Source organism: Orycteropus afer, unplaced genomic scaffold (genome assembly GCF_000298275.1).
Source record: "Orycteropus afer afer isolate SDZICR_OR568_19922 unplaced genomic scaffold, OryAfe1.0 scaffold00404, whole genome shotgun sequence".
NCBI lineage: Eukaryota > Metazoa > Chordata > Mammalia > Tubulidentata > Orycteropodidae > Orycteropus > Orycteropus afer.
In genome coordinates, this window is record NW_006921991.1 from 1,641,681 (window position 1) to 1,654,073 (window position 12,393).

Here is a 12,393-nt window from a genome sequence, read left to right on the forward strand (position 1 = left end):
ACTCCTCGGAAGGAAGGTTGGGCAATCTACTTCTGTAGTGATACTGCCTCGGAAACCCAAGGAGGGGTCACTGTGAGTCGGGTTATCCTGCAGGACCAGAAAATCCGCATGACTTAGGAAAGTATACATGATTCTTCAAATCTGTTTCCCACATCTCTAACGAAAAAACTGCAAAGTCTCTTTTGAAAAAGAGAGAAAGCTCTTGACTGAAAGTCACTCACACTGCCTAGGTATTTTCATTTGTGAAGTAGTCTGTTTCTCAAATTCTGCTCAGCTAGAGGTGGTACCACCTCCACTAGGGGGTGTTTGGAAATGTGTGTCCAATTTTTGTTGTTACAGTGGCTGGGAGCGGGCAGCATTGGCATCTGGAAGGCAAAGCTTGGGGTATTAAACATCCTTCAGGTTTTAGGACAGCCCTACACAAGAAGCATTTGGCCCACCTCAAAGAACAGTTCTGCACAAAATGCAGTAGCACTTCTGTTGAGGAATACTGTATAAGCTAAAGAAAAGAAAACTACCAAGAATGTACAAAGTACCATAAAAATTAGTTGCCATTGAGTCAATTCCAACTCCTGGTGACCCCATACGTGTAGGGTAGAACTCCATAGGGTTTTCAGTGGCTGTGAGCTTTCAGAAGTAGAACACCAGGCTTTTCTTCCAAGGCACCAACCTTTTGGTTAACAGCTGAGCTCTTAACTGATTATACCATGGAGGGTATCTTAGAAAGTACCACACTGTGTGCTAATTTTGCTGTGAGAAAAATAGGTATTGCAAATTCATTGGCCTCACCTGGTTTTGTTTTTGAATTGACACAGGTGGTGTTTGGAACACCCATGAAGCTGCTGGTCATATATGAGCTGCTGCTGGTCATATCTGAGCTGCTGCCCATCTGAAGAAGCTTCTGTCATCCTTAACCACTGGATTCCAAATTATTAGATCTGAATGTAACTGTATTCCTAGGTAGTATGTCAAACACTGGCCACTCTTGGTAGAAACCTTGAGACTTTTGCCTTGTTGGGCTTTAGCAATGTTTCATTTTCCAGTTCTATTTAGAAGCTTCAGCTGCTGATAAAACACTTCCTGTACTCCTCTAGTATCCTAGTGATCCTCTGAATAGCCTAAGTGATTCCAGCTTGGAAATTTACTTTATATCCATCCTTATTCCCAAAGTTGGAGCATATAAACATTTAGATATCTTTTCCTGTAAATATTCTACACATTTACCCAAACTCTACTTAAACATGTACTGAATTTGAGCTGCGTGTCTCCCTGTATTTGTTTAAAAGAAGAAATTCAGGATTCCCCCAGGGTGTCTTTGTTGGAAGGTACTATCAAGAAGCCTTTTTTTATTATTAAGCTTAGCCACCTGCAAAATGCATTGCCCCACAGTGCTCTTTGGGGGCTAAAGTAGTGAGTCTGGTTGAGCAAGGAAGTAATTGAACAGGGTATACCAACTTGTGTTCTATTATGTTTGTTCTTACATTCATGGGCAACTGAAGATAGCAAGATCCTTTCATGTTGTACCTTAAAATTTCCAAACTCTAGTCACTCCAAACCACTGAGTGGCTCTTGACATGTTTCACGTACAAGTGGTTGGTTTTCATGGTGGTGATATGTTTTTTTTCTCTTGGATCTTGGGAGTTTTGTTTATGGGTCTGCTCCTGTGTTTGCTCACCTGTAGTCAAACCAGAACCAAATGAAGACCAGAATGCTCTGAAATGAAGGGTCCTGAATTGGACCCAGTATGTCACGTTAACATAAAAATGGGGGATAAAATGACAGTAGAATGTATGTATACTCCACACATTTTATGCCATGTAATCATGTTTACTCTTATATTTGTTTCTTGTGGTAAAAAATGTAACTTTCAAACTAAAATTATCTTTCCTTCTTTGAAACTTTTTTTTAACTTGTAAATGAGGGGTTTAGAAAGATCCATAATTCTGAGAGGTGTGCAACCAGGAGGTATAAAGAAATCTCAATAGTAATTTTGTTCATGTGCTTTTAAAAGCAGCTACAATTTAAGAATTTATTAATTATGGAAACTGTGTATGTTTGTGTATGTATATATACTAAATAAAATACATGCCTCCAATGATGCAGTGCCATTTATCTTGATGATTATCAGGGAAAAAAAATCCCTTCTATGACAAGCACACAGAATATGAAAGCATGGTTTTGTCTTTTGAGAAAATGCCTCGCCATCTTACAGCTTATTTTGCTAAATGTTTGTTTTGTTGTGATCTGTTGTACCTTGCACAGCCATTGTGACCGTGTGATGCCTCATTTGCATGATGTGTACATTGTGTTTAACATGAAATACATTTTCATGGAAGAGTCAAACGGTTTGCTAGTGTTTTGTTTGTTTATGTAAGCTCAATCCAGGAATATGCTGAAACCAAATCAGGTTTTTGAAAATCTATGTGGGAAAAAAATAGCAAAACAAAAAACCTATGTGACTGTCCTTCCCTGTTGTTAGTTCCAACAACTCATTAAAAAATACTTCTGTTGTTAGTTCCAAGTAAAGCCAACCGTAGAAATGAGATTATTAAGTGATCACCTCTCCCTAGAACTTGATGGCCATCTAAGTACAGGAAAATTTCTGTTTTATGTTACCACTGAGACAGGTCTTTCTAGCTATCTAAGATGAAATTTAGATAGGAGCTCTGGTAGCATAGCGCCTAAGGCACTTGACTAGTAACCAGAAGACTGGCGGTTCAAACTCACCAGCCACTCCTCAGAAGGAAGATGGGGCAATCTACTTCCATAGTGATACTGCCTCGGAAACCCAAGGACGGGTCACTATGAGTCGGGTCCAACTCGACGGCACATAAACAACAATAAGATGAAATTAACCTTAGTGTATTTCATATAGCAATTTCATATTTAAATAAAATTATAAAGGGGTATTGACCCTTATTTTCAAGTAAGCTGAAACTCAGCCCAGCTTTTTTGTATCTAATTCAAGGGCTCCTCCATAGCTAAACAGTGTCCTCCAAGACCAGAAGCCAGAACTAGAATGGGGTGTTGGAGTCATTGCAGAAACCTCTGGGCTAACATCTCTGAAGTCAAGGGCTGTCGGTGCAGCCCACCCCATCTCTGCTGACAAAACCTCTGGTCAGGGCACAGGAGTGGGCATCCTGCTTATTTCCACACACAGGCCTGATAGTGCATTAGTAGCAGTTTCTGTCATTATGAGCTCTGGCCACTGGGTCTACAGTGGTGGGTAGTCATTCTCAAGAATGCTTTCTAGTTGTGAACATTCTAATGTGTGTTTTTTTTTTTTAGTATGTAGAGATTTCCTGTTAGTCTCATGCTTTTGTAAACTAAATTTAGCAAACAAGCTTAATATAAAAAACTCATGTGTTTCTAGAGGTGTACCCCTTACGTTGGGCAAAACATACGATGAACTCCAGCCCCACTTCCCAGCATTGGTCAGGCAGCAGTTATGTGAGAACTCTTAGAAATAGTAGAAAGGAAAAGCCTTTATAGATACTCTTTCCTGGGGAAACCTAAGAGAAAAAATTGAAAAACTATAATTTCAAAGGGAATCCAACTACTAAATAAAAAACAATAGTTTTCTTATACATTAACAATCAACAAGAGATAGAAAAGATCCCAACAAAAAACATAAAATTCCTAGAAATAAGCTGTATCTAAAACTTAACCAAGGGACGTTAGAATAGACATAAATGGAAAGACACACCACGTGCCTGGGTGGAAAAACATGCACGTGAAGAAGGCTAGTAGTAGGTAGCATTCATATTTGTGCAATATTTGCAAATTAAGTTAATTTCCAATCAGTGCGGTTTCATTTTTGCAATTTGAAAATGTAAAGAGAATTAACAAAGCTAAGGAACTTTTACAAAATTCCTTTTTGAAAAGGGAGAATCTCCCCCCAAAATGGTAAAATATATGATAAAACTTCCTTAACTAAGACAGTTACTCTGCTAGAGAGAAAACCTGGAATAGAAGTAGAGATCAGTGAAATACCCAAGATATGTAAGATGTGAGGCTGGGAACAGATCACTTGTACCTGTAGAAAGAGAGCCTGTGGTTTACTATCTCCTGAGGATCAACTAAGTTTAATATCTCTGATGGGGTGGGGATAAGGGACCAGAAACAACGAGGAAATGATGAAGACAGGAGTGGGATCTAAGGTGTGGGGACCAATTATGGTTCAAGGTTGAAGTCAAGAACAAAACTGAGACACCAGCTTGGTAACAGCCCCTAAGGAGCCTGAGCTGATGGCACTCCTGGGATATGGCATGATCGCAGGAGGTGGAAAACAGCCTCTGCTTGCTTGGCTTAATCTGCTGTGGGAGTAGACCATAACACTGCAAACCAAACCCACTGCCATCAAGTCAATTCCAACTCATAGTGACCTTTTAGGACAGAGTAGAACTGCCCCATAGGGTTTCCAGGGCTGTAAATCTCTACGGAAGCAGATTGCCTCACCTTTCTTACACAGAACCGCTGGTGCATTTGAACTGCCAACCTTTTGGTTAGCAGCCAAATTGCAGACCATGAAACTGAGCATTTATTCAGTTCTAGCTGTATGTGAGATCGTTCCCAGACTTCCCCATACTATGAGGGAGGTATGAGGAGTCCCAGGGCACACAGGAACTTGGCAGAGTGGAGTCTGACTCCAGGCCCCTGCTTTGGGACCCCTCAGGTGAAGGTGACAGGCTGGTGTGCCCTGAGAGCAGAAGTGTTTTGTTAGAGCAGGTGCTCAGAGCCGTGAAGGGCCAGGACCCCCATGGGAATCCTAGTCTAAGTGCACTTTTTTTTTCTTTTTTTAAAAAAAGACAGTTCACAGAAAATACCATACAATTCAGTGCTTTTTAGTATATTCACAAAATTGACCATCACCTTAATTCCAGAATATTTTCACCTGAATGTGCTTTTGCAAGAATTTCTTATCCATTCAGCTACTCAAAGGAAGAGCTTGGCTTTATCAATTATTAGTTCAAGTCCTCACTGTACTCGGGAGCAGGGAAATGGAACTTAGAAATAGTCTTTCTCTGAAACAGTCACTTCCCCTTTTCCCCCTTCTAATAGGCCAAGTCTGAGTGGCGCTTCTGTAACTTCATTAATGTGGGATGTTTTGTGCCACAGTTTTTGTACATATATGTTGGATCTGATGCCATGTTGGGCTTGCTTATCAGATGCCCAGTGTGGGCCTTCTGGGTCGATTGAGTGAAACTGGGATTCAAAACATTTTGAAGATCCTGACCCTTCAGTGATGGGCCTTTAACAGTGACTACTAAATAGGGCATGGGGTCACTACACTGTAAGCCTGCTTGCCCTTAGGCTTCTGTGACTCGTGGCTCATGTTAACCAGTGGAAAGGGAGCATTGCTGTGTCCTCTTTTCTCTCTCTCTCTCTCTTTTTTTTTTTTTTGGCCCATTAGCTCCAGGTCAAATGGACATTGTCTGTACCAAGGATAGAAATGATCCCCTTCTGCAGCCTGGAGCCTGGGGGCACTTTGCAAAGTGCAGATGATGCTGGAAGCTATCAAGTGTTACACCTGGAGAATCCACTGACCTTCTCTTCCTTCACATTCTGCACTAAATAGATAATCTGTTGTGGCTGCTTCTGGGTTGCAGTTAGGGCATTTAGAAGTTTAATCCTTTCAGTTGGCATTGAGGGGTTGCTGGTGTTAGAGGAAAGGCCTAAGGTGCCAGCCTCCTGGACTTCCAAGAGATGATTAAGGCAGGCTTTCCCCATCTTGTCTCAGGATATGCAAAATGCAAGGAATGGAGTTCTCAAGAATTAAAGCTTTAGGTAAAGTAACTTATTTTTTAAATTAGCAGAGACAGCTGTCTGTTAGCTGTACTTCTAATCACATTTTCCTAATAGTGTGTATAGGAAATGGGAAAGTTGTCAAAAAAAAAAAAAAAAAAGGTAGGAAGGGGCTAGACATTCAGTAGAGCTTGTTGGATTGAATGAGGTCACTATAGTGAGGCTCATAGGTTGTTTTAGAACAAACTGAATTTAAATAGTACCAGTGGGAAGAAAGGAGCTCTGGTAGCATAGTGCCTAAGGCACTTGACTACTAACCAGAAGGCCTGCGGTTCAAACCCACCAGCTGCTCCTTGGAAGGAAGGTTGGGCAATGTACTTCTGTAGATATACCGCCTTGGAAACCCAAGGAGGGGTCGCTATGAGTCGGGTCTGACTCAATGGCACGTAACAACAGTGGGAAGAAAGAATAACTTTTTTCTGGGTAGACTATGGCCTTCTGAAGGGTTCTCAGGGGTCCACCCCTCTGTGTTACAGTCCTGATGCCTGGCACAAGGGGTTCAATGTTCACTGACAGTAAGAAATTATCCAGAACTTGGAAATAAGGCAAAAAGATAATTTCATGCCATGTCAGGGTCTTGCTAGAGCATGTTCTTAACAAACTAGCCTAAGAGTCAACTGAATCTCAAGGGATGTCACTTTGAGTGACTGGATATATACCCCTGACTAGGGCTTAGTCTCTGTAGTTAGTCACTTCTTGACAGAAAGTTGCGAATGATTTCTGTCCTATAGAAAAGATAACTCCAAAGGTTCTGTTGTTTTTGTCCCTGTAAGACACTAATCAGTTGTGTATCTAACTTTGCAGTTTTATTCTAGCATTCTTGTTTTCCACTAAATGTGTGTGTGTATACATACATTTGTGTGCGTGTGTAACAGTTCTCATATCCTCCTTTAAACCAGCTTTTTCGTCCAGCTCTGTACTGAGTTAAGTACATTTTTGATACATGCTCACTATATTTATATCAAAAACCAAAAACCAAACTCACTGCCGTTGAGTTGGATCTGATTCATAGTGACCTCTCCATGGGTTTCCAAGGTGGTATCAGTGCGGAAGTAGATTGCCCAACCTTCCTTCTGAGGAGTGGCTGGTGCGTCTGAACCACCAGCCTTCTGGTTAGCAGTCAAATGCCTTAGGCACTACACCACCAGAGCTCCCATTTATATCAAAGTTAAGCTTATAACCTTTGGAAAAGTATACTTTGACAATGAAGAAGCCTTAAGTCCTCAGTAGGATTTAGGAAATTTTAAACAGTTTTAATAGTGACTTTAAAAGTTTTTATTAAGTGCTGGTGTACTGGAAAGGAGTTCTGGTGGTATAGTGGGTAAGGCATTTGGATGCTAAGGTCAGCAGTTCAAACCCACCAGCCACTCCATGGGAGGAAGATGAAGCAATCTACTTTTGTAAAGATGTACAGCCTTAGAAACCCAGTGGGGGTCACTATGAGTTGGAATCGACTCGATCGCAGTGGTTGGTTGGTTGGTTGGTTTGGTGTAGTGGATGTCATGGCATTTCTCCATACTTCCAGATGCTTCCTTTCAGATGCTGGAGGTACAGTCACTGAGGCGTTTTGGTAGAATTCGCTCTGGGAATTGCACTTCGCTAAAGGGGGCTGCCTCACAGGGATGCCTGTATCCACTGACCAGATAATTTGGGTGTATTAAGACCCAAGCCCTTTGCCTCAACCAGGGACAACTCAGAAGGGCTGTCTCAAATTCAGAGCTACCTGTCAGATTGTATGAGGCCTTTGTGGAGACTGCATTGCAGCCCAATTTCTCCCTCTAGCGTCCTTCGCTTCCCCAGTACACTTCCTGTACACTAGTTGGTCTCAGAATGTTTCCTGGAGAGCCTGATCAGAGCCAGCTACGTACTGTGCTAAAGGTTTTTTATGCATTGTCACTTTTAAGAACAACTTTCTGTTGTTACCATGCTCACATAATGATGAGGGATCCAAGACTCTGGTGAAGTTGCTTGTTCAAGGTCACTTAGAATAGGGAAAGAGTGTAGAAAAGACTCACTGCTTTCCAACCACCTTGACCTCTAAAGGACACACATCATTTCCGTTGACATTACATTGCTAAGAACTAGTCACATGGCCCCACTTAAGTGTCAGGGATGCTGGGCAGTGTAGTGCCTGGCTGATTTGCTTCTTAGCAGAGATATTGCTCTACTATGAAAGGGAGGGCACAAGTAATTTGATGGCGAGTTCACTGTCTCTGCTTTCACTAGAAATAAAATGTGAGCCACATATGTAATTTTCAGGTTTTTTAGGCAGGAGGCCTGGAAGGGTGTGGTGGTAAATATTTTTATTATATTAGTATCAGATTTACCATACAGTCCATTATGTTCTCTTTTCCTACACGTCTAAGGGACAATAGGAACTGGTATGAAAATTAAGAAGAAACTATGAGGGCTACCTAATAAATATGGGTTTGAACCAAGAAAACGTATCCAGCAAATGAAATTTTAAGGGTTTAATGACTTTTGAATTGGTTTTTAGGTTGTGTCAGGACACAAAACCAGACTGCTTATGATAGGATGTGACACACAAACAAAATCTGACAAGGATTTGGGAGAAGAGCTACTGGTGGGGCCAAGGAAAATGCAGAAGATTTAAGTAGTGGGAGAAATAAAACTTAAAAGGATTATTTTGTAGTAAAATTAAGTTTAAAACCCAATCTTGAAATACAGTATTTTTTCAAAGAAAAAAAAAAATCTTGTCATTCCTTTTTGCCTTGCATTAATGTACATAATACACATCATTTTTTTTTTTTCAAAATAACTGCTGAGTTGTGACACCTTCCTTTAAACCACAAATATATAATTATCAGAACCAGGGCCAAACTGCTACACATAATACATTACAAACAGGCTCATCAGAAACAATTTATAGGGCCAGAGGGTCAGTAAAACCAAACCAAACTCACTGCCATCAAGTAGATTCCGACTCATAGCAACCCCCGCTGGATTTCCAAGACTATAAATTTTTACGGAAGCAGATTGCCTCATCTTTCTTCTGCTTAGCAGCTGGTGGGTTTGAATTACCGACCTTTTGGTTGGTAGCCAAATGCGTTAACCACTACACTACCAGAGGTCCTTAGAGGGTTAGTAGCAACTACCAAATTTTGTTTAGTAATTTGTCCTCCATCTCAGTAAGGAAACAGACATAAAGGCAGTGACTAGAATGATCAAAAAGGAATCTGCAGCATAAGTCTGTCTAGAAACCTTTTCCTCCAAGCCATGGAAATCATTGTTGTCTGCACTCTACTGTTGACAAAGCCATTAAAAAAGGCAAAGTAAAGAAAGATCAGTATTCACAAAAAATGCATATATCACGGGATAGAAGAGAAAGAGGAGGAAACAGGGCCGGTAAGCATCGTTATACATCAAACATCATGAACAGTATTCAACACAACCAAGCCAAATAGTTAATAAAAGAGAAAACTCATCTGGCTCTGTCAGTCCTGGGTTATAAGTAGTAAGGTAGATGCTAACGGCACAATCCCACTCGCTTGTCAGTTTGTCCTACCGTGGGAGCTTGCATGTTGCTATCAGGCTGGAGGCTATGCCACCAGCATTTCAAATACCAGCAGGGTCACCCATGGTGGACAGGTTTCAGTGGAACTTCCAGACTGGGAAGAAGGATAGGGCCTTCTCTACAATACAAACTATCTATAAACTATATAGGAGCTCTGGTAGCATAGTGCCTAAGGCACTTGACTGCTAACCAAAAGGCTGGCGGTTCAAACCCCCCAGCCACTCCTCGGAAGGAAGGTTGGGCAATCTACTTCCATAGTGATACCACCTCGGAAACCCAAGGAGGGGTCGCTATGAGTCAGGTCTGACTCCACGGCACATTACAACAACAACATAAACTATATGGAAAATCTTGACCAACAGCGTTTTCAAGGCACGAGAAAGCTATTTGTCCTCCTTCTTCATCATTTCCTTATTCTCACATGAGTATTTTATAAAGAAAGTTATAGAAAAGGGGAGCTGGATATGCCTGTTAGGGCAGCTGGTAAGTTTCTCCAGAGTTTTCTTTAAAAAAAAAAAAAAAGACAGTGAGGATGGGTATCATGTCTAGTTCTGCATCAAAGCCAAGATCACTATTTGTTTTTTAATTTATTAATATTTTTTTCTGGTCCAAGGATTTACAAACACAAATTTCCTCAAGACTCTGTCCATCTACCAGTTAACAGGCAATACAAATAATAGAGCAGTGACTCTCAAACTCAAACATGTGACAGAAACATCTGGAGGGCTTGTTAAAACAAGGTTTGCTGGGCCTCCTCCCAGAGCTTCTGATTCAGAAACTTGAAGCAGAAGTTTTAAGATCTAGCTAGCACATGATTGCATCATTACCCATTTTCACTTTCAAATAGGGTCTATTCTTTCAGCCTGAGGCCTAGACAAAAGAAGAATCAAAGCTGTTCCATGATGGACTTGAAATGTAACTGAGAAATAAACTTTTGTTATAAGCCACTGAGATTTTGGGATGGTTATTGTAGCATTAAGTGTCCCAGGAATTCCAGGACACTCTGCTCATGAAGAACCTGTACATGGATCAAGAGACAGCCAGCCACATCAGCAGGAAAAGACCAGTTGCTAGAAAAGGGCATCCTGTTTGGTAAATAGAGGGTCAGCAAAAAGAGGGAAAACTTCAATGAGGATTGACAATAGCTGCAACAATGGACTCAAATATACCAATGATCATGAAGATAGGGCAGGACTGGCCGACATTTCATTCGGTTATGAGTCTGAGCTGACCTGAGGGCAATTTCGGACAACAAAGTGATAGCAAAACTTAATTTATCGTAACACAGACTCTGTATTAAGCATACTCGGTGTTCTACTGCAGATTTGTCTTTGCCTCAAAACCAAAGGAAAAGAAAATAAATGGAAAGGCAGTTAACGTGTATTCCATTTCTCTTGTTTTTTTTCTGTGAATATGTGCATATATGCTATTTGTATGCACACCAGGAACTATATGACTATGCAAACTACTTAACAAATGCTCTGTCCACACAAGAAGACAGCAAGTCGGGGCACAGGCCATCTACTTGCACTGTTTGTTAACCAGTAATAAATCTGGACAAAGATTACTTTGTTCAGAGATGAGTTTTTTAAAAAAAAAAAACATGAAGCATGCAAAAACCAACCGTAGAAAATAAGAGCATATTTCTGAAAATGATTGACTAAAAAATCCAAAAGAAGGACTTGAAGACCAATTTAGCATTGTATTCCAAGAAGACAGGACTTTTATAAAAATGTGGTACCACCAAGTGGCATGGACTCTGAATGGGAAATTTTGCAAGGGGTAAAAAGAATATCAAAGTGCCAAGTGGGAATGCTCCAACAATGAAGACATACTACCTTTGGGGTGGTGAGTGGGGTGTGTTGTTGTTGGGTGCTGTCAAGTCGATTCCAACTCATAGGGACCCCATGTGACAGAGTAGAACTACCTCATGGGGTTTTCTAGGCTATAATCTTTATGGGAACAGATCACGAGATCCACCCCCCCACAAGCTGCTGGGTGGGATTGAACCACCAGCCTTTCCATTAGTAGCCAAAACCTTAATTATTGTACTACCAGGGCTCCTTGAATGGGGTGTCCCAAAAACTACCATCTAGTCTATTCCAGCCACTCCTCGGAAGGAAGGTTGGGCAATCCTACTTCCGTAGTGATACTGCCTCGGAAACCCAAGGAGCGGTCGCTATGAGTCGGGGCCGACTCCACGGCAAACAACAACAACAACAAGTCTATTCCAAGTCATAGTAACCCCCATTAGGTTTCCTAGGCCATAAATCTTTACGGAAGTAGACAGCCCAGTCTTCCGTCTGCAGAATGGCCGGTGGGTTTGAACCCCTAACCTTGTGGTTAGCAGTCAAACGCCTTAGGCACTGCACCACCAGAGTGCCTTTGAAAGGGGTGTAGGAGGAGGGAAATCAAGAGAATAAATATGAATCAATATTTTGATTGGGATGATGGAGAGCTATTGGTACCATCAGCCCATTTGGGAAGTCCAGAGGGAAGGCTTCATTTTCAGGGGTAGAAGCTGAAGTTGAGGCTGTGGGGGATAGAGGTTAGGGGGAGTGCTTAGAGATGGAGTAGGCTGGGAAAGAGGCTTCAGAGGTGCAGGTTCAGGTGATCTAGCTCTTATAGGGATTTAAGGGCCAACCCAGGAAAGTTGGACCCTAAATTCTAGGTGGTGGGGCCTCAAGGGCTGAAAGGCCTATGGCCATCTGGTATCTGCCATATTTGTGCCCTCATCTGCACCAGGCTGGGCGGCCCACGAGACCATCAGCAACTCTTGCCCACGATACGGGTGACCTCCAAACCTCAATTCTCAATTCCCAGATTCCCAGGATCACGAGATCTGCTTCCAGGCGCCTAGTGCGTTCTTTCCTTTGGGACCGGCGGGCGGGCATCAGAAAGCGCAGGCGCTCTGGCCCCAACAGCCAAGGTGGGAACGGCCGGCAGGCGGCGCAGGCGCTCCCGCCAAACCTGTCCGGGCGGGGCATCCTCACGCGGAGGGATTGAGAGCAGGGTAGGCGGGAGAGCAGACTGAGCACGAGGACACCAGCGGT